Source organism: Arvicanthis niloticus, chromosome 25, assembly GCF_011762505.2.
Source record: "Arvicanthis niloticus isolate mArvNil1 chromosome 25, mArvNil1.pat.X, whole genome shotgun sequence".
Taxonomy (NCBI): domain Eukaryota; kingdom Metazoa; phylum Chordata; class Mammalia; order Rodentia; family Muridae; genus Arvicanthis; species Arvicanthis niloticus.
The window spans coordinates 31,761,314-31,785,500 of NC_133433.1; the positions used below are offsets into that span (position 1 = coordinate 31,761,314).

General features: G+C 40.1%; 1 long non-coding RNA gene across 2 annotated transcripts in view; it reads left to right on the plus strand.

Moving 5' to 3' along the window:
- LOC143438616 (uncharacterized) overlaps positions 1–24,187 on the plus strand; it is a 112,247-nt gene that overhangs the window by 79,627 nt on the left and 8,433 nt on the right. The window lies entirely within an intron of this gene.

The following is a 24,187-nucleotide window of genomic DNA, read 5'->3' on the forward strand; positions in this document are numbered from 1 at the left end:
AAGAGTACCTTTTATTTCTACAAAATACCCCTTTTATCAGCTATTTAAATGACATGTGTAGCACCATACCCAGATCCACATACAGCATGAGCTTCATTTACAAATAATACTCTTTGCTTTTCAGTATAGCTTGTTTTGAATACATTAAACCCTATAAATATAATTTGTAAGATTAACATTTATATTAAATATATAACTATTTAAGTGGAGATAGAGTAAAATGTGTCTGTCCAAGTGGCAATCTATAATCAGGGAAAGCGTTTTTAAAAATTATTTATAATGTATGGGAAAAGAGCCAAGGCAAAAAAAATGTAATCATATTTAAAGCCAATATAACCACTGGGAATTGTAGTTCTTGGAGTACTTCCATTTCTGTTATGGATGCTGTAGCAATGCCAGGTTGTGCTATGCATTTCGTGTTTCCTGCGAGGATACAATGCCAAGGGCTTTGTTTCTCTTCCTTCTAGGGGGCCTCATGAGTCAGTTGGCCAAATGGCATGTATAGGGCACATACTTTTGTAGAATGCTGTATATTAATTATACTTTTCACACTTCAGATTGTGGTAAAATTGTCAGATTGTCTTATGTTTGAGATAATTTTATTCAAGAGTGATTTCTGTAAACCAATTTTTATTTTATTCCTTTTATTGAAAACTTACTTTTTTCTCACATAATATATCTTGGTTATGTCTCCCAACTCCTCTAAGTTTCTCCTCACCTTCTCTACCTTCTGGATTCACTTCCTTCCTGTCTCTCTTTATAAAACAAACAGGGTTCGAAGGGACAATTAAAACAAAACAAAACAAAACAAAAAGTAACACATCAAAGTTGGACAAGGCAAACAAACATCAGAAAAAAAGCCCAAGAAGAGGCACAGGGATCAGAGACTCACTCATTTGCATCACTTAATCATATTAATATATATATATACACAAGATCTGAAATAAGCCTACTTGCTTTCCTACTTTCCTACTTGCTGTCAGAGTGGTCTGTGGGTTCCCAGGAAGCTCCTACTAGAGCTGGAGGCTGTGAGTTGAGGAAAGGAAATTAGAAGGGAAATATCTCTGAAATCCACTAGAGATGGGTGGGGGATGGGAAGGTGGCCAAAACTGGTGGACTGCTGATCTGGGGTTGAGACTCAGGGATTGGATTTGTGGAACCAAAGAGAGAGGTGAAGACCTTGATAACATTCTTTCTTATTCAGTCCTGCCCAATACACACACACACACACACACACACACAGAGAGAGAGAGAGAGAGAGAGAGAGAGAGAGAGAGAGAGAGAGAGAGAGAGAGAGGAGACAGAGAGAGACAGAGACAGGAAAGAGAGAAACTTTCTTTAGAACATCTACTCTAGAAAGGTGTGCTCATAACCAATTGAAGATTTTCAAAAATTATTAGCATAATTTACTTTGGAATAACAGTAAAACTGTAAAAACTGAAAGTAGATGATTTTTGCATTATGTTTATGTGAAAATAGTTCTTCCAGGACTAATGGAGCTAAATATAGCGAGCCACATGTGCATATCCACATACATGGCTATTTCTACACACACATGTAAATACTCATATACACATTACACCTTGACAACTCTGCACAAGCCTTGCTACAATTGTGCATGTACATGCCAGTATATATTCATCAGCCTATGTTAAGATTTACTTTGTACAACAAACTTGTCCAAAGTTGAAAACAAACAGGGATTGCATGCATCTGTCTTTCCCACTGCTCATTCTAAAGTCCCGTTGCGTAACAGTTCCTTTCTATTTGTCTTCCTATTATCTAAATGAGCTGTATTATGACCCTTTCCCTAGAGTGAGGGGCAATTTGGAATCTCCTCTAATTGAGTCCTGGGAGTCCTATGAAATGTCTGTTTTATTGTGAGCATTGCTGGTCCCTGAGGCTTGAACCGGTACCATCAAACACAAAAAGTTGAACCGCATATCATCTGAGAACTGCTAATATCTCAAGACAAGTTAAGTAAAAGCATTAAACTTTCAAAAGATGTGGGAAAATAAACAGAAATGTCTGAGGGGATATGTTTTCTCCCATTTCCTTTTTAAAATACACCAACACTTACAGCCAGGAATAAAAGATAAATTCTATTTCTTTCTTTATTGGTAAATGATGGACCATGGTAGCTTTGGTTTATTTGCCTTTTCATTGATGCATACAACATCTAGATATTTATTACAAAGGTCATATTATTGCATAGACATTTTCTTCCCTATGAACATATAAAACATTTGAAAGAAAAAGGTTTCAATTATACTTCCAACATGACTAATATTTCATAAATATTATTTTTAAAAATTTTCTTACTCTCACCAGTGTTGCACATTCTATTAACACATTAGTCACTGAAGGCCCCAAGACCAGAGACTCAGATTCCAGGTATCTCTTTCTAGAGATGAACACTCAGATTCTTACAGTACTCAAAAGTGGTTCTATCTTACTAATGAAATTCATACCTGGATTCTAAGTCATATCAGAGGGGGACCATTATTTCTATTGAGCAATGGAAAAATTGAAAATGATGGATGAATATGTACTGACTCTTTCAAAGTCCAGATTTTACAGAAAAATCGAAGGAGAAAAAAAAGAGCAAATCATTTGAATCTAATACACCCCTCACCCTTTACTTTTTAAAAACCTTGTTAGAGAGAGAATGCACACCAACCAGACACAAGCAAAGGAAAAAAAACTTTCTTAATATCAACTAAGTTTATTCTTTTCTTCTCCTTAACTCTGGCAGCTGAAAGAGGAGATTGTTGAAAACATGTTTTCATAGCTCATCCCAACAAAGGTCTTGTGAAGAGTCAAACCTCCAGAAGGGTGGTGGCTGGCTCTACTGGTGACCTTAGGCTCAAAGTGTTATCATTCAGATATCTTGGATCTGATAACCTTCCATTTCTGTGCCTTCTTTTTAAATGATAAAATATTTCAGAGAAAATGTCATTGGTCGAGTCTAAATTATGAATCTATACTGATACCTATCAGTTATGGGAGGAAGATCAAAGGCACAGTTATGATAGATATTTGAGGCCCATGTTTGTATATATGGCTGATCCTATGAGTGGAGATGCACCCAACTGGTACCTAGCCAAGCTCAATGTACTAATGGACAGTGTGAAAATTACTGTATAGTATGCACACATACACAAGCTCATGGTCACACACACACACACCACACACATACACACATACACACAGACACACACACACAAGGCCATACACACTCACAGTCGAATACACAAATGATGTCAGATTTCATGAAACAATGTTGTTTGGCTGAGGTGTCATATTTAAGGCTATGGGAGCTGCTGATATATATTGAATGTCTACGTCAGATAAGCACAATGCATACACCATTTCATTTGATCTCACAGCACTGTGGGTGAGTACTTTCCAGGAGAAGCAAACAGTTAGAGAGGTTGTACATCACACATTAGCTATGTGGGTAGGTGTGGCCTTTGGCTGGAAAGTCTGTGGATTAAAAAAAAAGACACTTTCCCAGTGGAAGAAAAACCCAGTCCCTCATTCCCATGGAAACATACCTACATGTCTATGGCTTTTCTCTCTTATAAGACTTGAGTGAGTAGGAAGTAGACTCTCCTACTTATGCCTTTTTTCAATACTTAGGATTGTATCTGACATATACCCAGGATTGTCTCGTGTTAATTAATGTAAAAGGTAAAGGAATGGGCATTTAATTCAAGCAGGTTTGGAGTTCCAAGTTAATAACTCTGATAGTAGATAAAAATCTACTTATTCCTAAATAACATATCAACTTTGGGAATTGTTTCTGTACCCTCTGCTAATTTTAGCACAGGCTATTTAAGAATATAGATATTCAAAGAAATACTGTGTAAAACATGCGGAATATGGTAAGAGGTCTATGATGTATTGTCATTGATAAATTCATAAAAATCAATTAAACTTTTGATACATTTTAAATTTTGAGTGCTATTTAATTTACATAAATACTCAGGGGGCACATTATGTCAAAAGCTGGGCCAGTTGCAAATGTCATCGTGGCAGACATGGAGTCATGAGCACTGACGATAGCAACATCTAAGTGAAAAGGAAAGCTGGTTTATGCAGAGAAAACAGCTCTAATAAAAGTGAGTTTCTGAGAATTGCTTATTAAAAGATTTTATTTTTGGAAAATATACATAAAATTGACCAAGAGAAGTATTTATTTAAGGATTTTATTTTTGGAAAACATATATATAATTGACCAATATAGCCAGCCATTTTATGGTATGCAGTTTCATGGCATTATTTCCACTCATGTTGTAAGTTTGTAACATTTTTTGGAAAGTAATAAGTATTAACCAGTTACTTGCTGGAAATTTCCCTTAGATGTAGGTATATTTCACCATTTTCTCTGCATCCTCCATCACTAGTCCATTCGTGAAAAATTGTAGCATGAGTGTTTGGAGAGGTTGCTGATCAGTTAAGAGCACTGACGACTCTTCCAGATAACCTGAGTCCAATCCTCAACCCCTACATGGTGGGCCAATTATCTATAACTCCAGTTTCATGAGATCCAACTCTTTCTTCTGACTTGTATGGGCACCAGGCACCCACAGGGCACACAGATACATATGCAAGCAAAACACCCATATGAATAAAATATTTTTTTTTAAATTGCAACCTGTGTGCCACAGACAAAGAATCCGAATGCTAGAGCATCTAGAAGCATGAAGCTCAATGGAGTAGTTATTGTAGCAAAAGCAATGGGTACTTTGCTCATAGAAATAATTACCACCGGGCTATCAGTTTTTCAGAACATGGTATGTATCTACTCCAGGATGATGATGCATGGATTCTGCCATATCCATAGCAACCAAGGAGCACTTCAGTTGGGTATATCTAATATGCTTTCATTGCTAATCAGCGAGTCTGATGGGAAGAGGCTCTTAAGCACTTAGAACAACTTATTAAGAAACTGAAAATTAATTACAAAAAATAGTGAGTTTTAAATGGCACCCAGGAGACAACGAATCACTTACAGTTCAAAGGTACAAAAGCCCAAAGTAGAAAGCGGTCTATAAACTTGTTTAGCATGTTAAACAAAACATACAAACAGAAGGGCAACAAAAGCAAATTCATTTCCTTTTTCCCTAGGTACTAGTGGGTTTTTGTTATTCTTTTCAGACAGAAATATTTTATAAAGAAATAATATTGCTTTATGAAACATCTAATAATCTGCAAAAGCAGATGATAAATAGCTAAGGTATCTATAATATTTAATTCTAGATTCTATCTTAGATACAAAAGCTATTGAAAGGAACGTGGACCCTAGAAAGCACATAAATGTGTTACATATTTAAGAAATATATACAACGTAGCCGGGCGGTGGTGGCGCACGCCTTTAATCCCAGCACTTGGGAGGCAGAGGCAGGCGGATTTCTGAGTTTGAGGCCAACCTGGTCTACAAAGTGAGTTCCAGGACAGCCAGGACTACACAGAGAAACCCTGTCTCGAAAAAAAAAAAAAAAAAAAAAAAAAAAAAAAAAAAAAAAAAAAAACATAAACTTTTAGAATATTTGGGATTTTTAATCACGAGTATGTAAGTTTTTAATGCAATAATTATTTTGTCTTCAATGCTTAACCACTAATTTCAAGAGAACTGAGCTCTAATAGACCAGAAAAATGTAAGTGTATAACTAGTTAATTTATCAAAGTTTAGAATACTTTAGCACATAACAGGCACCTGTTTATTTCCTACTGGTATTTCATATAATATTCACATTATATTACTGAACTCTGTAAATATATTTTAAACATTTGAAAAGTAGCTGAAACTAATATTCAAAGTATAAAATAATGGTGAAGACACAGTTAAAATTGGAATATTGGAAGCTGTGTTAAGCCACTAGATTTAAAAACTGTTTTCCCACATTCTCCCCTCCTCCCTCTCTGTTGTCATTAAAACATTTTTGTTTTTCAGATATTCAGTCCTTCTACTATATATTATTTGTAGCAGTGGACTGAGTCGCAGGGAAGTCCTCCACAACGGTTGCAGGCTGGTCCCCAATAGACATGAGAAAGTCTAGGATTCCAAAACGGCTTTATTGTCATGACAGATGTGAATCTGGATGGGCACCCACCCCACCCCCAACCCCATTCCCCCACCCCATCCCCCCACCCCCAGTTAAGCCAGAGTGGCCCTGGCTTAAATAGGGAGGGGGGAAAGGGGAGGATCTGAGAGGGAGTAACTTAATTAGCTACGCCTTCTCCTCGGGCCTTTAGGTAACTCATGAATATGGAAATCTCTCAATTGAGGCCTATAGCCACGCCCTCTACCTTGTCCTCCATGGCTCAACAGTGCCGGGTTAAATGGAGGTTAGACCAGGTACTCCCTTTTGCACAGTCCCTCCCTCTCCCCATTTCCTCCGTGCAAATGAGCCCCACCCCCCCACCCCCCGTAACTCCCCCACCCTGGCACATCAAGTCTCTGCAGGGTTAGGCACATCTTTTCCCAATGAGGCCAAAGCAGCCCGGTTAGGGGAGCGTATTTTACAAGCAGCAGCTTTGGGGAATGGCAGTTAGTTACATTTGTTGTATCAGTAGCATCGTGCAAGCCGAAGAAATCATACAGAAACCACGAGGTGTTCCGGGAAACAGGTTAGAAATTCTTCGGAAAGACAAGTTAAAACTTGTTGCTCTCCAGTGTATGTTGCTGTGCCTACCAGCGATGAGGACAATAAAACCGTAAGCTATAGAATCCTGCTTTAGATTGCTTCCTTGTGTCAAAATTTGACTTCCAGTCTAATATGTCACCATCGGAGTTCATAGTTGCTATTTTATCAACGTGGCTTATGTAAAAATTGACCTTGATTTCCAATTCCAAAGAAAGTGGCCTATGTCGTTGTTCTCTGGGTCACTGCTGCACTATCAGAATATCACAGACTTGGAGTTCATGAACAATGAAAACTCCTCCCACAGCCCAACCCTGGTTCAAGATTAAGATACTGAAGTTGCTATCTCTAGTGAGGACTAACAAATTTTGCATCTTCTTGAGGAAACACACTCTCACACCCCCGGAAGTCAAAGGAAAACAAACTCTTGCCTCCTGCTAGCCTCTTATTAGAGACAATCCCTTGAGACTGAGAACCCAGGTCCCTTAATATCACCACTGTGAAGACTAAGTTCCAACATCAATGCTAGAGAGGGAATCTTCACTCCATCCCAGTGGTCAGTGGGAGTTAGTGTCCTTTAGATAGAAACAGAGTCTCTTGTATGTCTCTGCATTTGTGTGACTTCCTCTGAACCAATTCTTTGACTATGTGCCTGACTTCCAGTCTTGGTTACGTTTCTCAAAAGATTTTTCCTTCTACTTAGTGTTTTGACAAAAAAAAAAAAGAAAGAAAAGAAAAGAAAAGAGAGTGAGAGACTTACTTGCTATTGTTTCCTCTGTAGACAGCAGGAGGAAGACAGAAAGCAGAACATAGCGCTACCCCTCTCTACTCGGTCACAGCGCATCTCCATCCTAAGTGAGGTGGCTTACAAGCAGCCTGGAGTCTTAGCAGTCATATCTCACAACAGTTGTTCTCAGTGCTTTCTGGACAATGTGTAGAGTAATAAAATATCACTGTTGGAAAAAGGTCAAATGTAAGACATCCTGTGTTCTGAAAATATAAATTATGTTCTTCTGCTTTATCACTCCTTGTTTCTCTAACATTTTTTTTATTGAATTTCACGTCAAGACCACAACAGGAAATGTTAGCATTTTGGGGAGCTAAAAAGAAGTGATCCTTTGTTGCTCCCAGGAAAGATGCTATCTTAGTTTTTTTTTTGTTTTTGTTTTCTTGAATAAACAATGAAGTTTAGACGGTGAGAGGCCATGTCTTCTGCCACATTATCAATTGGAAATGATCGTTAATTTAAACATAAAGCTTGTAATTTTACAGTAGCAAAGCAAATAAAATGTTTATTATTGCATATAAAAGAATGATGTCTGTGGTGGATTGAATGAGAAAGGCCCCAAAGATTTAGAATATCTGAATGCTTAGGTTTCCAGTTAACCTCTGTCTAGGAAGAAGTAGGAGGTGTGGCTTTGTTGAAGGTGTTGTGTCAGTAGGGTTGGGTTTTGAGGTTTCAAAAGCCCATACCATTCCTAGTGAGCTAGCTAGCCCAAGATAGCCCAAGCTAGCCCAAGCTAGCCCAAGCTAGCCCAAGCTAGCTCAGCTCGCTCTTCTCTCGCTCTCTCTCTCTCTCTCTCTCTCTCTCTCTCTCCCCTCTCTTTCTTCCCACCCCTCTCCCCTTTTCCTTGCTCCCTCTCCTCATCTTCCTCCCCCTCTCTCCTCTCCCATTCTCTTTTCCCTCTCCCTCTCCCTCTCCCTCTCCCTCTCCCTCTCCCTCTCCCTCTCCCTCTCCCTCTCCCTCTCCCTCTCCCTCTCCCTCTCCCTCTCCCTCTCCCTCTCCCTCTCCCTCTCCCTCTCCCTCTCCCTCTCCCTCTCCCTCTCCCTCTCCCTCTCCCTCTCCCTCTCCCTCTCCCTCTCCCTCTCCCTCTCCCTCTCCCCCTCCCCCTCTCCCTCTCCCTCTCCCTCTCCCTCTCCCTCTCCCTCTCCCCTCTCCCCTCTCCTCTCTCCCCTTTTCCTCTCTCCCCTCCTCTCTCCCTTTTCCTTTCCTCTCTCCCTCCCCCCTCTTCTTCCCCTCTCCCTCTTTTCCTCTCCCTCCCCCTTCTCTTTCTCTTTCTTTCTGCCTTATAGCTGTTGTTTCAACATATAAGCTCTCGGCTACTAGTCCATGCCATGCCTACCTGAAATGAGGCAGTTGAAGCATAGAAATCTCAAATTATATTGGTGTTATATTGTATTTAGCCATAAATTACTATAATAAAGAACTGTCAATGTAGTTTTATTTACCACTTAAATCATGACCATGCCAATAACCTAAACATAATCAAAACATTTTCTTTGTTTGAGGCAGGTCAATCACCTGATGAGTTTGCTTTGAGAGCCCTTTACCTTGTCCAGATTAGGAAAACCAGGAAGATGGCTGTTGCCACTGAAGAGGGTTTAAATAGGTCTGCTCAGCTCAGAAAGATACCTCATAGCAAGAAAGTTGGAGTCGTTTTTTTTTTTTTTTTTTTTTTTTTTTTTTTTTTTTTGTAAGAGAGAAGAGTGGTGGTGGGGGGAGCCTGAAATCGGGCCTGAGGAGGAGAAATGTCTGTGAGGTTATGTTGAGTTATGGAAATCAGTATTAAATTCAAAAATTATAAAAAGGATATTTCTAGGCAGAGTTGAATAAGCTTCCTAAAGGTGAAAATGAAAGATAAAATGTAGACAAGCATAGTAGGGAGGCAAGCAGTGCCTGGGACATAGTAGGGAGGCAAGCAGTGCCTGGGGAAAGTAGTGAAGAGTGAACATTTCCTTAGTATTTGTGTTCAAACGTGATAGGGAAAGTTAGATTACTGACTGCCCGAAGAGCTCTGGATTGTGGATGCTTTCTTGATAACAGTGGATTAGATCAAAAAGACTCATCTGCTGAGTTAAAACTAAGTTTAGACAGAATTGTGATTGTGTCCTGAAACTACACAGAAATGTTTTTACATTAGAGTGGATTTCAATAGGAGAGAAGAATTAAGAGATTGTGACAATGGGAACCTCAATTTAAAACCTCCTGATAAACCAGATTTAGAAGACAGTGCAAAACCAAAACAAACAAGCAAACCAAAACCAACCAACCAGACAAACAAAACAACAACAACAACAACAACAAACCCCAAACCAGTAGCAACAACAAACCAACATATTAACAACTTTGAGGGCTAAAGAGTTGGCTCAGTTGCTAACACTCCATGCCTTTTCAGAGGACCCTAATTCAGTTCCCAGCACACATGTGGCAGACTATAGCCGTAATTAGCTCTGGTTTCAGGGTATTGGGCACCCTCTCCTTGTCTCTGTGGGTTCCAGGCATGTACTCAGTACATATACATATACAAAGGCAAAAGCAAATGATAATTTTAATACTGATTACAGATTGAGATGATAATATTTGGGTTCAACAAAACATGTTACTAAAATTACTTTGACATGTTTTATGTATAATTTTTAAAAAGTACTTAGTAGAAAAACTGCAAGTTCTGAACATTTACACTAAATTTATAGTAAAACTTGAAACAAAACAATAAAGCATTGTTTCCTTTGAATAGTGCCAGTACAGAAGATACTGGGTGCCAGCTTTTCATTTGTGTATTTTCTTTGTCTCCCAACTACAGCTTTCATCAGACAATGGTAATTAGCACAAAGCTTAACTTCTAAGTTCTTTGATTCTTTGCCACAGACTTTGGGGTCCCTATAGCTACTTTCCTGTTCTCTGGAGGAATGGGTCATTTAAGTCAGTTTCCCAGACTTGCCAAATCTCCTGGGGCCTTTGCATAATCCCACAGTCTAAGCCTCTCCCAAGTCACAGACAAGAGCCCCAGATTGGCCTCTGACAGGCCTGTTTAAAACTCTTTCCTCGGGAGACAGGAGCTACAGTGGCTTTGCACATGGAGTCCCCCCCACTTGTTGCCCTGGGGTTCCCTCTTTCCGCTGTGCTGGCACTGTCTCCAGCTAGTAGACTGAAACTATCCAGTCTTTCTTGCCCTGTGTCTGAGTTCGGCTTCCTGTCTGCCCTGCTCTTCTCTGGCCCTTCAAGCCCTCTGTGTTCCGCTCACTTTTCACCCCTTCCCACCCTCACCAATAAGAAGCATGTTTGCCTGTGGTCCCATTCCCACTACAGATAAATGTTGTCTATTTTGATTTATACAAACCCAAGAGACACATTTGAGTCACCCAGAAGCTTTCGAACATTTCCAATGCTAAGGTCAAATCCCTAACATGTTTGAGCCATAACAGGCCATGGAAATTAGAGGGTTTTGTCTAAAAGCTTGGCGGATAAGAGTGTTGAGACTCTTGCGTGGTGATCTGAACACTCACCTCCTCCTTGCTTTGCCACACTTTACTGAAATTCTTTACCTTTGGCTGCAATATCCATTTGGTCCGTTTAGTCCAGTAGGGTAGAAGGCTGTGTTTCATTTCCTTTGTGCCTACAGTTTTGGCTGTGAAGAGGCTCAACTGCTGTCTGAGTGAATAGGTTGGGGAGCTTCCCTCTGTGGGTTGGTGGCACTAGTGCTGAGCAGTATGTGAAGGAAGTCACATATGCATGCTAATAACCTGGAACACATAACTGCACACTTAGAAAATGGGGCTGGGGCAATGGCTCAGGGTGTAAGGTGCTTTCTTGCACTTTAGTCTTGCAATTGTGAGACTGATGTTGAGATCTCAAGCCATCTGTAAGTGCCCAGCAGGCAAGTGGGCCCACCTGAAATCCCAGCATCACCCGTGAGGAGACAGGAAAACCCTGGGGCAGGCTGGCCAGCTAGACTAGCTGAATCAATGAGCTCTGGGTCCAATGAAAGACCCTGCCTCAATACATAGGATGGAGCGTGACCAAGGAAGACAACTGATATCAACTCTGGGGGCCACATGTACACGTGTGCATGCAAGCTGCCCTACCTCAACATGTGAACATACACACACATGTGCATACTACACATGTGCCAAAAATGAAAAATAAAAATGAACCTAATTATAAGATGATTCTCTCAAAAGAACAGGTGTTTGGAGTGCTAATTAAGATACCTTTCCATACGAAAAATAATTGAGCATATGTCTTTGGCCCAGGGGAAAACACACACACAGAGACACAAAGAGTACTTTAGGAAGGACAGTTAAAACATACCAATTTTCTAGTCTCAGAGGACTATGAAGAGAGTAATATTACACACACACACACACACACACACACACACACACATAAAAGTAAAGAAGGGAAAGTGAGCAGAAAAAGAGAAGGTGCACCCGTAGGACTCAGTCCTACAGAACTCAGTCACCCTAGAGGAAACGAAACCAGAGGCATTCTGAGGTATTTTATAGAGGTTTCTGCTGATGAAGAGAACGTGGTTAAAGTGGCCAGCTTGGAAGGCTACAGAGCTCCCTGGACTGAAACTTGAAAGACCTAATTAATGTTTGGAACTATTTTGAAGGCCTGCCTCAGCTTTTTATTTCGTCTTTATCCCACTTTGGATAGGAACAGGGAACCATTCTGTAACAGTCTAAGGCCAGGTGGGTTACAACTATTTAGACTGGGAAATTAGGTGTCTGAAGCAGCTAGAGCATCCAGTGGTTAGCACTAAACGATATGGAAGACGACGGCCTTCTGTAGTAGAGGAAGCACAGTGTTTGCATCCCTCTGATATACCACTTGTGTATCATAGCAACGAGGCTGGATTCCAGTTGGGCAATTCCAGGGCACTGAGGAGTGAGCAGATGTAGCAGTAGATACTGACGTCAGTATCTGCCAAGCGGGAAGATATTTCAAGGTGATTGGACTGGAGACTTAAGATAAGCCACAAAGAGTATGGACAGAAACATTTTATGAAGACCCAGGAAAACAAAAACATAAACCGTCTTAGCATTGATTTCTACTTCAGAACATCAGGGACAAACGGGCAGCTGTGTTAGAAGTGATCAGCACTGTAGATTTCACCTCAGCCGAGGCACCGGGAATCTCGAATGTACAGAGAGGCACTCAGAGGGGGAATAAAACAAAAAGAACAAAATGAAAACCAAACCCATCCGATCCCTAAAATAGAGGTGCTGTCAGAATACAGAAGACCCTTGCAATAGTTTTGCCAAGTGGTAAGAACTCCTGTTGGTTTATCTTACCAACATTCATGACATACAAGGGAAGGCAGAGGCAATTTTAACATGTGTTTAAATAGATTTTCTTCAAGTAAAATACTGGGGTAAAAGCCCTATGAGCCACAGGCCATATGGATATCTAATAAACATTGCAAAAGATTTCTTTAAATGTTTCTTATTCTGAAGTTCTTTCAGAAATAAAGCTAAAGGCGTTTGAAATGTATTTAACAAGCCATTGTGCCTGAAACTGCCACAATGTGGTATGATTGACGTTACCAAATGCATTTTCCTAGTGACTGGGGAAGGAGGGTCAAGACTTAAGATGGAGGAAGACCTGTGACATTAATGTTTGATCATTTGCGAAGAGTGAAAAAGAATCTTAACATAAGTGAAAAATACACACTTAGAAGCAAGAGCTTAACAGTTACTAAGTTAATTTAGCAGGTGGTGGTGCACACCTTTAATCCCAGCACTCAAAAAGCAGAGTCAGGCCGATCTCAGAATTTGAGGCCAGCCTTGTCTACAGAGTGAGTTCTAGGACAGCTAGGGCAACATTTACACAGAGTAACCCCTGTCTCAAAAACAATTGTTTTTAAAATTGACCTTAATACTTACATTCTTGTGGTCATTAGGTGTCAGAAAAGGCAAAAATAGTTTTCAGCGTACACTAAAGCTGCATATAAGTTTTATGTGCTATTCAACTGATAGTTGTTCAGGAGAGATTCGATGGATACCTAGTCTCCAATTATACACTGATAAAAGGTCTCCATCTCAGTGGCCAGCCATTCACAATCTATGTTCTAACGGTAGTAGAAGCTTACATCTGATTTGGTGTTGTGGAGTACAAATCATTCTATGGAGTAAGGTGAAGAAGGATGCCCTGAAATAGAAGTTTTGGAGAAAAATGGGGGTATACTTTTCAACTGCTGAATTCATTAGACTCCAGAAGCAGATTACTAACCTCAAGGCATACAAACATTAACAATAATAAATAAACAAATAAACAAGTGAATAGAGATTGTTCTGGTGGAGACGGTAAAGCATTGCATTGCATTGGTTTTCTTCTGAAACTCATATTTTTTACAGATTTATATATTTTTAAAACTCTGCATAATTATCTGGGTCTATGTGTGGGCATGTACACCAGGGGACTGAGGTATCAGGTCCCCTTAGAATTGGAATTTCAAGCAGTTGTGAGCCACTCAAACACAGGTCCTGGGAAGAGAACTTGGGCCTACTGTGAGAGAAATAACTGCTCTTAACTACTGATCCAGGTCTTCCACCCTCAAGGAGTTTTTGATAAAGCCTAATTACAGTTCTGTTTCTTTCCAGTTTCACACATGGTTTGAATTAGCATCTCCTGCTCTTGGAAAAAAAAAATATTACATCTTAAAATTGTACTTAAAAAACTAAATATTTTCCACAAGAAAGTTAGCAGTGGCCATGTTGAGAAATATTTTTCTGATGTCAACTTTTATATCCCTGTCTCTTGTAATGCTATGTCTAGTCCATGGCACAAGCAACTGAAATCTAACACTGATCATTAGGACAGAGTTGGTTTATAAGGGCTTCAGCTCAGATGTGAAATCCCAGCTCTGGCCTTCTAAGCTTGCATGTGGAGAATGGTGTCAGATGCCTGCTGTGAGCAAGCAGCACATGGCTGTCAGCCTGAAGCTCTGGCTCCTCTCACCTAGGAATCAAACAGGTTTTTACCTGCCAGCCGTGATTGACAACATGTTCCTTTCTCACATCCATCCTCTAGTGAACTTGTCCAGATGAAAACAATGCCATGTTACTTATTTAATAATTAGAGTGTGCTCAAGGTGTATGTGTTCATATATGTGCCTGTGTGCATGCTGGTGTGTGTGTGTGTACATTGTGTGCTGGAGGCCAGAGATCATCAATGGGTGTCTTTCTGTATCTCTCCACTCTCTGGTTTTTGAGAGAGGATCTGCTACATAGCATGGAGCGTGGAGCATACTCATTCAACAAGACTAGCTGACCAGCAAGCTCTGAGTGTCCTTCTGTCTCCATCTCCTACGCCATGGGATTGCAAGCACATGCCACTATGCCTAGCTTTTTATGTGGGTCCTGGTGATCTAAACTGTGACAAGCACTTCAATGGCTGAGTCATCTTCCTACCACCCGTATGTGATGTTTTGAGAAAGGCATGTACCATATACTGTTTACTTCAGGGTGAGTCGAACTCACAAGTGTTTTGTCATTTGCTGGTAGTGAAACACTCAAACTTCTTGCTTCTAGCTTTTTTGAGATGTGCAGTGCACTCTTGTTGTTGTTAGATTTCCTGTTGTACAGAAGTAAAGTCAGAAGTTCAGAGGGACCTCCACACTCCCGTGGTGATCACAACACTCTTCACAATAATCAATAAAAGAAATCAGGCTATGTACCTATAATCTAATGACTGAGCAAAGAAAATGTGGTACTTGTGTACAACGCCATATTATTCAATTATAAAAATGATGAAATCCTGTTTGCAGATATTAATCTGTCTTCGCTGACTAAATCGTTAATGCTTCTTGTTGCTACCAAAATATAGTCAGTTAAATTGTTTTCTCTCACTGTCCTTGTCCCCTGGATATGTGTGCTCTTATGTTCTATTCTTGGGAAATGTTACTAGTTTATTATTAGGCTTTCTGTTAGCTCTTAGGTGAGAACTTACTAGTCCTCTTCACATGGATCCTGAGTCCCCACCTGTAATCATTCTCCTGAACACCACGTGTCCAGGTGTCCTCAGGTTTCAGTCCAACCCTGGAAATCTTCTCCACGTCTGATCTGATGTACCCCACATATAAACCTCTTCTGTTGTGTTAGAAAGGGGCTAGCGTAACGATTGGTTTTACTGGGCACCTAAATTCCAGTCAATTGGTATGACAGAGAACATCAGAATATCTGAAGGGCAGAACAGAAAAGGATCACTGTATGTTCTCCTTGAGGGTCTGCAGCAGCCCACCCACTCAACCAGTTACTATAGGCTTGGCACTTGTTTTAGGAGTTCAGATTCTAGGAATCTTTGCACTCAAATTACTGCCTATCTCATGGTTTTAGTGAAAACAAAGAGTTCATTAGTATTTGTAATTAAGAGCCATCTGCTCTCTGAATTTTTAACTTATCTAATTAAAATATTTGCTTTACATAAGGGAAAAGCTAAAGCAGATGTTAAGGTATCTGTTATAGATCCGGGGAGACTGCTCAGTGGTACAGTGCTTGTCATGCAAGCATGTGGATCTAAGTTCATTTCTCCAGAATCGGGAGGAACGGCACACATCTGGAACCCCATTGCTTGGAGGATGCCATGGAGACTGGAAGGGACCAGTGGATCCAGAGGACTATTTGACCAGACAGCCCAGCTGAAATGGCAACGGTCAGGGTCAGTGAGAGACTCCACCTCAAAAATAAGATGGAAAGAGACCGAAAGACATCAACCTCCGGTCTCTACTTGTCCCTACACGGATAAGTACATATACAACAGGACACATTCTCACATGTGCACTTGCATGACTACACAGGCATCTACTATTAAGAGCCTGCAAGTTTAGAGACTTTGGGTGTAGATCCAGCTGGCTTTAAAGCCATGTTATCCTGTGCGTATCAGGTCACTAGACATGCACAGTCACTTTAGCAGATCACTTTAGGGTGCCTCTTGAGAGGCGCCGTGTCAGAAATACATCAGTGCATGCGTGGTTGCAGGCAATCTCTACAGCACAATCTTGAAAAACCCAATTAGACATTAACACCAACTCTTATGGGTGGGGGATATTGTTCAGTGGTAGAATGCTTGCCACACAAGGCCAAGGCTCTGAGTTCTGTCCCTTGCACCAGGTGGTGATGGTGATGGTGGTGGTGGTGATAAATAATGTTTTATTTTATTCAGATCTCTGACCTGTGTCAGCCTGGATTTACCTTTTCATTCTTTGTCTTGAACAGTTGAAAAATTATCTCAATTCCCAGAATTTAAGGAGTTTATCCTCAGCAGCCATTGTCTTAAACTTCCATGTTTATACTTAACCTAATCTTTTTTTTTTTTTTTTTTTTTTTTTTTTTCTGCTTCCCTGTGGCAGATGTGACAGTAAGTTGCACATCTCCAGTGATCGCATGGACAGTTGACCAGCTGGCAGTGTTTTCTAAATGCTGTACTCTTTCTCAGTGTTAGGAACACATCATAGAGTACTCTGTACTGGCTCTCGCTGCACTGTGAGCAGAAATTATGGGAAAATAAAAATGAATTGCAAAACACATGAGCTATGCGAGACACAGCAGTAATAAAATAAGAACTGCCCAGGACATAGGGATGAGGCGTACACGCCTCCCTTTCTGTGTATGAATTTTGTGGAATGGGTAAAGTCATTAAGCAAAATCTTAATTAAAGTAAAAATCATGACCGTGATCATGTGTCCACTGTAAAGCTAAGCTGAGTTGGGCCAAGAAAATGAATAGAGTGTTTGGTGTGCAAGTATGAGAATCAGAAGTTGTTCCCCAGAAAACACGTAAAGCCAGACAGGATAGCAAATATCTGTATGCCTAGTATGTCTACAGTGATATGGGAGCTGAGACAGGAGAATCCCCAGATACTTATGGGCCATAGTGATGAGCAACAGTCTGCTTTAAACAAAGGAGAGACAAGGATGGACACTCAGAGCTATCTGATCTCCACCCTACCATTGAGGCACACGAGCCTGCATTTGTACACACAAACACATACGCAAACCTGCATGAGCTCATGTGGTACTGCCTATATGAACAGTTTAAGTGGAGTCAATACATACAAGGTCCACTGAACCTGCCAGGATGCTGTGATTAATCTGAGGAGAAGGAAAGGAAAACAGAGAATCTACCACTTCAGGAGTTTAGATGAATGCCAGAAAAGGCCTGCCTTTCAAAATGAGCACAGCTGTCAAAAACAAAACAAAACAAAAACAAAAACAAAACAAAACAAAACAAAAAACCAACCTTCCCTTGTCTTCCTGTCACTCTCAAGTGAAGAAATTACCTGCAGCTTCTGGATTTCTGGGCTACAGGCTAAAGTATGGTCACTTTCTAGTTAAACTTGAAGAAAATCACATGCATGTATCCTGAGGGTGCACACAAATATAATGTGATCCTCTTTATACAGGAATCTTGCTTTCTTGGAACAGTTCACCTTAGTACTCAAGTGCTTTTTTTAAAAATGGGGAAAAAATAATCGCTTCCCAATGCACCCACTTAGTAATGGCTCATCCATTGCCCCTCCGTGTGTGCTCACCGCTGTGCCCTGTGAAGGCCTTCCACACTGTACTGTTTGTAGTAAGGAGCAAACACTGGCTAACTCTCACTGCTCCTTGATTCCCCATCCTCCCTTTCTCCAGCTTGTTGGTGCTTCTGTCTTAGCATGCATATTCAAATTGCCATAACAAAAATCCACACACCAGGAGATGGAAAAATATGATTTTTTTTTATAGTCCTGGAAACTGGGACTTCCTGGATCAAGGGGCCTGCATGTCCAGCAACTGCAGGATGCCACTCCCTGCTTTGGACCTGTCATTGTCTCCCTGTGTCCTTGTACCATCTTTCTTAGATAAGTTCTCCTGGAGAGAGATCATTCTCAAATGTCTTTCTCATTTTGTCAGGAAATTAATTCCAAACTGAAGATCCTGCCCTCATGACCTAATTTAACTCTAATTACATCCCAGATGCTCCACCACCAAACACTGTCACACTGGACATTATGGTTTCAATATAGGAATGGGGGCAGAAAAAATATCAATCGTAACAAGTACTTTATTAAACTTAGTTTAAACATAAGACAGTGGAGACATTGACAAATTAATTAACCCTCTCTATTTCAATTTTTAAAGTTATGTTTACTTTATTTTATCATCATTTTGATCATTTAATAAACAAAATAATTCTTTATTATGCCATTTTAAATACATTTATATTATATACTTATTTTTATGGTTAGCAAGGAGAGAGATATGTTTCAGTACAGGCATGTCTGAGTTCTAAACCACTGATCTTTTTTATTTGTGGGTGAATTCCACACTGTCCTGTCTGAAAGAAATCTTCATGGGCTTTTCCAGCTTTACACCTGTCCCACTGGTACCCCTGTTTAGATTCTGTGAGGAGTAGAGAGAAGATGGCCTTCACATCTGATTGTGATAAGAATATAAACTGTCTTTCCACACAAGTGTCTTAAATGTAGGTGATGGGTCCATCTATGACTTCATTATGTCATCTGTTTGTCTAAGCATGGTATTTACTTTAGAAGGTTTTCGTTTATGAACACTGGCTTACAAACCCTCCAGTCATTCAGGCCCTACATCTTAGATTTCGCTTTGTTCTTTCCTTTGTCTGGGCATCCACCTTTGGACTTATAATTATAAATAATTTTAATGATTGCTAAAAATTTTGCATTTGATTTCTGTAACCTGTGCGAGTTGTTGTGCGTGATGACGCATACATGGTACGTGTGTCTGTGGGCTTCCTCTTTAGCCTGTATCTGTGTTTCAGGGAACACTTGCATTTTGTTTCCAGGGACTTTAGTGAGAGCTTAGACTAGATGCCTTCACCAAACGGGGCCATTAGACAACCAAATAACCCTATTAAAAATGGGCTACAGAGCTAAACAAAGAATTCTCAACTGAGGAAACTCAAATGGCTGAAAGGCACCTAAAGAAATGTCCAACATCCTTAGTCATCTGGGAAATGCAAATCAAAACAACCCTGAGATTCCACTGCACACCAGTCAGAATGGCTAAGATCAAAAACTCAGGTGATAGCAGATGCTGGTGAGGATGTGGAGGAAGAGAAACACTCCTCCATTGTTGGTGGGATTGCAAGCTGGTACAACGACTCTGGAAATCAGTCTGGCGGTTCCTATAAAAGGGGTTGGGGGTGAGTTAAGCTGCTCCTTTTCTTGTGCATGTAGGCCTGCCAGGATCTGATGCACCAAGAAGCCTCTGGATAAATGCTCCATCAGAGACTACAGAACTCTGAGCCAGATAAACCTGAACTCTTTAGAGTGTTCTCTGGCCCTCTATTACAGAAATAGAAAATTGTTTCAGAATGACATTCTGTTTTAGATGGGTGTTCTAGTTTTCTCTTGGTTGCAGTGACGAGCATCATGGCCATGGGTGGCCTGTGGGAGAGCATACTTAGTTGTACGGTCCCAGAGGTAATGTCCACAGTGGTGAGGTGGGCATAGCAGCAGGCAGCCAGCCACATCTGTAACTGCAAACACAAAGCATGTAGAGCAAACTGGAAGAAGAGCAAGATTATAAATTCCCAAAGCCCACCCCATAACTTTCTCCAGCAAAGCTCCACTTCCTAAAGTTTCAATGACCTCACCAAACAGTATCACCAACTGAGGACCACGTATTCAAATACTTAAGTCTACTGGGGACATTTCTCATTTAAACTACCACAGGGAGCTTGTTTCTGAGCACAAGCTTAGGTGATATGAACTTTGAGCTTTAATTCCTACAGCAAGCCTTCAGGGTTTAGCCTCCACATCTCAGACAACATTCCACGTCCTTCATATCACCACCCAAGTCTCAGATTTTCTCCACGTTCTACCTCACTCTCACCCATGTCTTTCTCCTCAACTCTTTTGGTTGTAGTTCTTGTGCTTTACTTAAACTGCCTAAAGAGCTTTCAACTGATCTTCCTGATACCACTACTCAAATCATCTCCCTAAAGTTCTCGTCATTCATCTGTTACAAAAGCTCCACCGCCTTAAATATAAAGCTTGAACTGAGTACACCAAGCTTGTGATGTGCCCTCTGTATCCAAACATTCTAACTTCACCCAGAGTAAACATCCTTCTGCTGTGTGGCCTCACCCTTCGATCATCTTCCCAGGTGATCTCCAAATGCCTCAAATGCCCTCCTTCCATGTCATCTTAATAGAAAATGCCTATAAATTATCTCTACCTGTAGGAGGAATCAAGACTTTGGCCTGCTCATTTTTAAACATAGTTATCTTAGTCACTAAGGCCTGTTGGAAAATTTGTGTGTTCTGGGTGCTGTTCTAGGCATTTCACTGTCTGAATGTATGTGTTGTCATTCATAGTCAGAGTCATCCATTTCACAGTCATCCTTGGAGGGATTCACCACCGAGGCTGAGTCACACAGGTAGATGGTTTAGGTGAGGAGCCAAGTCTGTACCCAATCGTAAATTATAAGATTTGAGAAAATGGTCTAGAAACTGAATGTCTTTGGTATATGAATTGGAACAGGCCATTCAGCCTTACAACTTTACTTGCAGGCCACTAAGACCAGAATGATTGATACGCTAAGTAGACCCATGAAAGCATGGAAGAGTCTGTGAGTGTTTTTTTGAGTGAGTTGGTGGGAAAATATGAATCTTCTATAAACGATAGGTCCTAGAATCATGTTCAAATGGAAAGATGTTCAAAGTCATTCAATGTGTGTCTTGAGATATTACCTGGATGACTTCTTGAAACGGACGTTCGACAGATAGCTATTTTCAATCTTCTCTCGTAGTCTTCAACTACAATTTTCAACATCTAGGTGTTGACATGTCTCCACTCCTCTCATTCATTCAAAGAGAGTCAAGCAGTAGAGTGGGGGAGGGGGGGTAACAATTGCATGCGGGTAAAAACTGTGAATGCATGGTTAAATACTCTAGTCTCAGCTTTGGTAACATATTATATGTGGAAAAGGTTTTAGTCTTACATTGAGTTCTGTGGAGTCTAGACTTTACATGCTCGGCTGATTCATCAGCTTGATAGAAATCTTCCCTGTCCCCTCTCTTTAGGTGCCTGGCTTGGCCCTTGAACTTGACTCATTGCCTGCTTTAGTGAATCCCTTTCTCAGGGTCTTCTGCCTGGCTTCTAGCTTCAAGACTGCTCTCATCAGTCACCTCCATGAAGAATTCCTGCAGACCTCACTGTGCAGATTCTGCCCTTTCGTGTACGTTTTGGCATATTGCTGAATATGCTGTAGCTGGAAATCAGTTTCCCCTGTCATCTGCCTTCCCAGATGTAGGGCTAAACCAATGTTAGCTATGCTCCTCTATATGCTGTGCTCACGGCAGTGTCTCTGGGGCCCTTGCAAGGGCCTCCTTTCCTGCCACTCATAAGCACGTCCCACATTCCAGGCATTACTACAGTTGTTATGTTTTCATAAAAACCACTCCACACCATTCCTCTGGCATCGGTCAAACCTGGTAATGCTTCCTTCCCCACATGACTTATTTTAATCTTAATAATTTAAATCTTTAACATTTAATCTTTGAAGTGTCCTGAATTCTTCTCTGGGAGCCTGTGATCCTTAGAGATAAGAATTGTGGTGTGTCTATAGTACTTGTCATTGGCTGTCACAATGCAATATACAAGGCGGGAAATGGTTGAACTTCATCATTGATCTAGGCTATTTGTTACACATGAGCGCATTGGACACATCCAGGAATTTACCAAAAATATTTGATTGTGATCAAGTCAGTTGGTTATGATTCCAAATGGGATGTATTTATTTTATTATGATCTAAAGACTCAGAATAATAGAATAACAACAACAAAAAAATCTCTGGTAACGTGTAAACTGAAGACATTGCTGGTTACCATGTTTTGGTGAAGACTACCAAGCCATCAAAGAATTCATCTAAGCTTCAGAAGTCCATGAGCCTGGAGAGGTGCTCACGTGACGGCAGCATCAAAGTCAGTTTGCAGTGTCTCTAGACTCTCTGAGAAGACCTGGTTAAACAGATCTTCTAACAGAACGGGACTATCGGCCTGAGCTAAATTTGTTTATGTCTGATCATTTTAAATAGCCCCAAATAATCAGTTTTTAATTCTGCTTCTCAAATTAAAAAACCACACCTCCTTTTTTTTTCAATCCAACAAGATGTTGTTTTTCTAGGTGGTCATTTCTTTGAGAATTGAAAAAAAAAAAAAAAGAAAACTCTTGAAAATACAAACAAACTTCAATAGCCAGTTACTTCAGACCATTTTGTACTGTTTTCAAACAGTTATTGGCTGTTTCCTATGCCTATGAACACACACACACATACACACACACGTACACATACAAAGGTGCATAATACACACACATGCACACATACATACACAATACACACATATACACATGCACACATTCATACACATGAACACATATGCACATACACACACACAATTTTTTAATTTATACATTTACAAAATTTTAAATTACTGATAAAATCTCTTGAGCTTTTACAAAATTGTTTGTATCTCCTTAATATATGACCCTTTTCATGGTATTTACTCTATAATTACTGTTTTGTGGTGTTCAATTCACAGTTAGGAGTGCATGCTTGCTAGCTAAGCATTGTGTAACTGGTCCACATGCCAATTCTGTCTCTCATTTTAAGGCATGCTTCACCTTAACGGTTAGCTTCTTTTAAAAACTAATACTAATACTGCTGACAATGTTCCCCATGAAGTATTAATACAAGAGTAAGCTCCATTCATGCACTGTGTCCAGAGCCAACCGCAGAGTTCTGCATGGTCTCCTGCATTTTTAAGGTCTGCATATTATTGTGTGTAATTTGGAAAATTAGTGACTGAGTCCATGCACGGGTTCTTGGCTGTACATCTGCTCCTTCGTAAGCCTGTTATGGTTTTAACGCTGGCATTGAACGCTCTCTTTTCTAACATACTATGTGACAGTTTAGCAGAAGGGATAAATACCAAAACTATTTATTAGAACCAGCAGGGCCAAAGTTTTATTTTTAATTGTGTCAAGGATGAAACTATCTGTAAATATAAGACACCCTGACTGAAAGAATAGTGTTGGCTCAAACTAATGGGCTGAAAGGCATGGAAATCTTGGCTTGCTTAGAAAATGTAAATACTTTCCAATATGTACACGTAGTATACAAAGTATACACACAAATTAATAGACAGCTCAAGATATGGATATATACAGACATTTACACACCTATCTGGAAGTAACAAAATGTAAACATGTGTATTTCATTTACAATACTCAGCAACACACTGAAAATAAAGTATAAAAGTCTCTGGCATCCTCACACTGTTTATGGAAATAGTTTACAAAAAGAAACTAGCATAATTCATTTTCAAGTCCCCTTAAGAACAAGTACTGTGCTTTAGGAGGGACGACCTTACTTTATTAGTGCCTGCAAGGCAAACATTTTTCAATCAACGCTAATTTGCATATAATTTATCAAGAGAAAAGAAGTGCAAAATAATTTTGTTTAAAGATTTCCCTTTGTTTTAAGTGTCATTAGCAGTTCAGACTAACCCAATTTTGACAATCTCATCAGGTGCTTTTAGAAAATCTCTCTGAACTCATCTGGAGGATGCATTTATTCCTAAGTGTCCTATATTGCATTACAGCCCAGCGGAGAGGCACAGTCTGCTGCAGATGTTTATGTGAAATGCAGTTAACACTCCGCCAATTTAGTTTTTATAGGGACACAATCAATTTTTATTCATTTAAAAACCAGAATGCTTTCTTTTATTG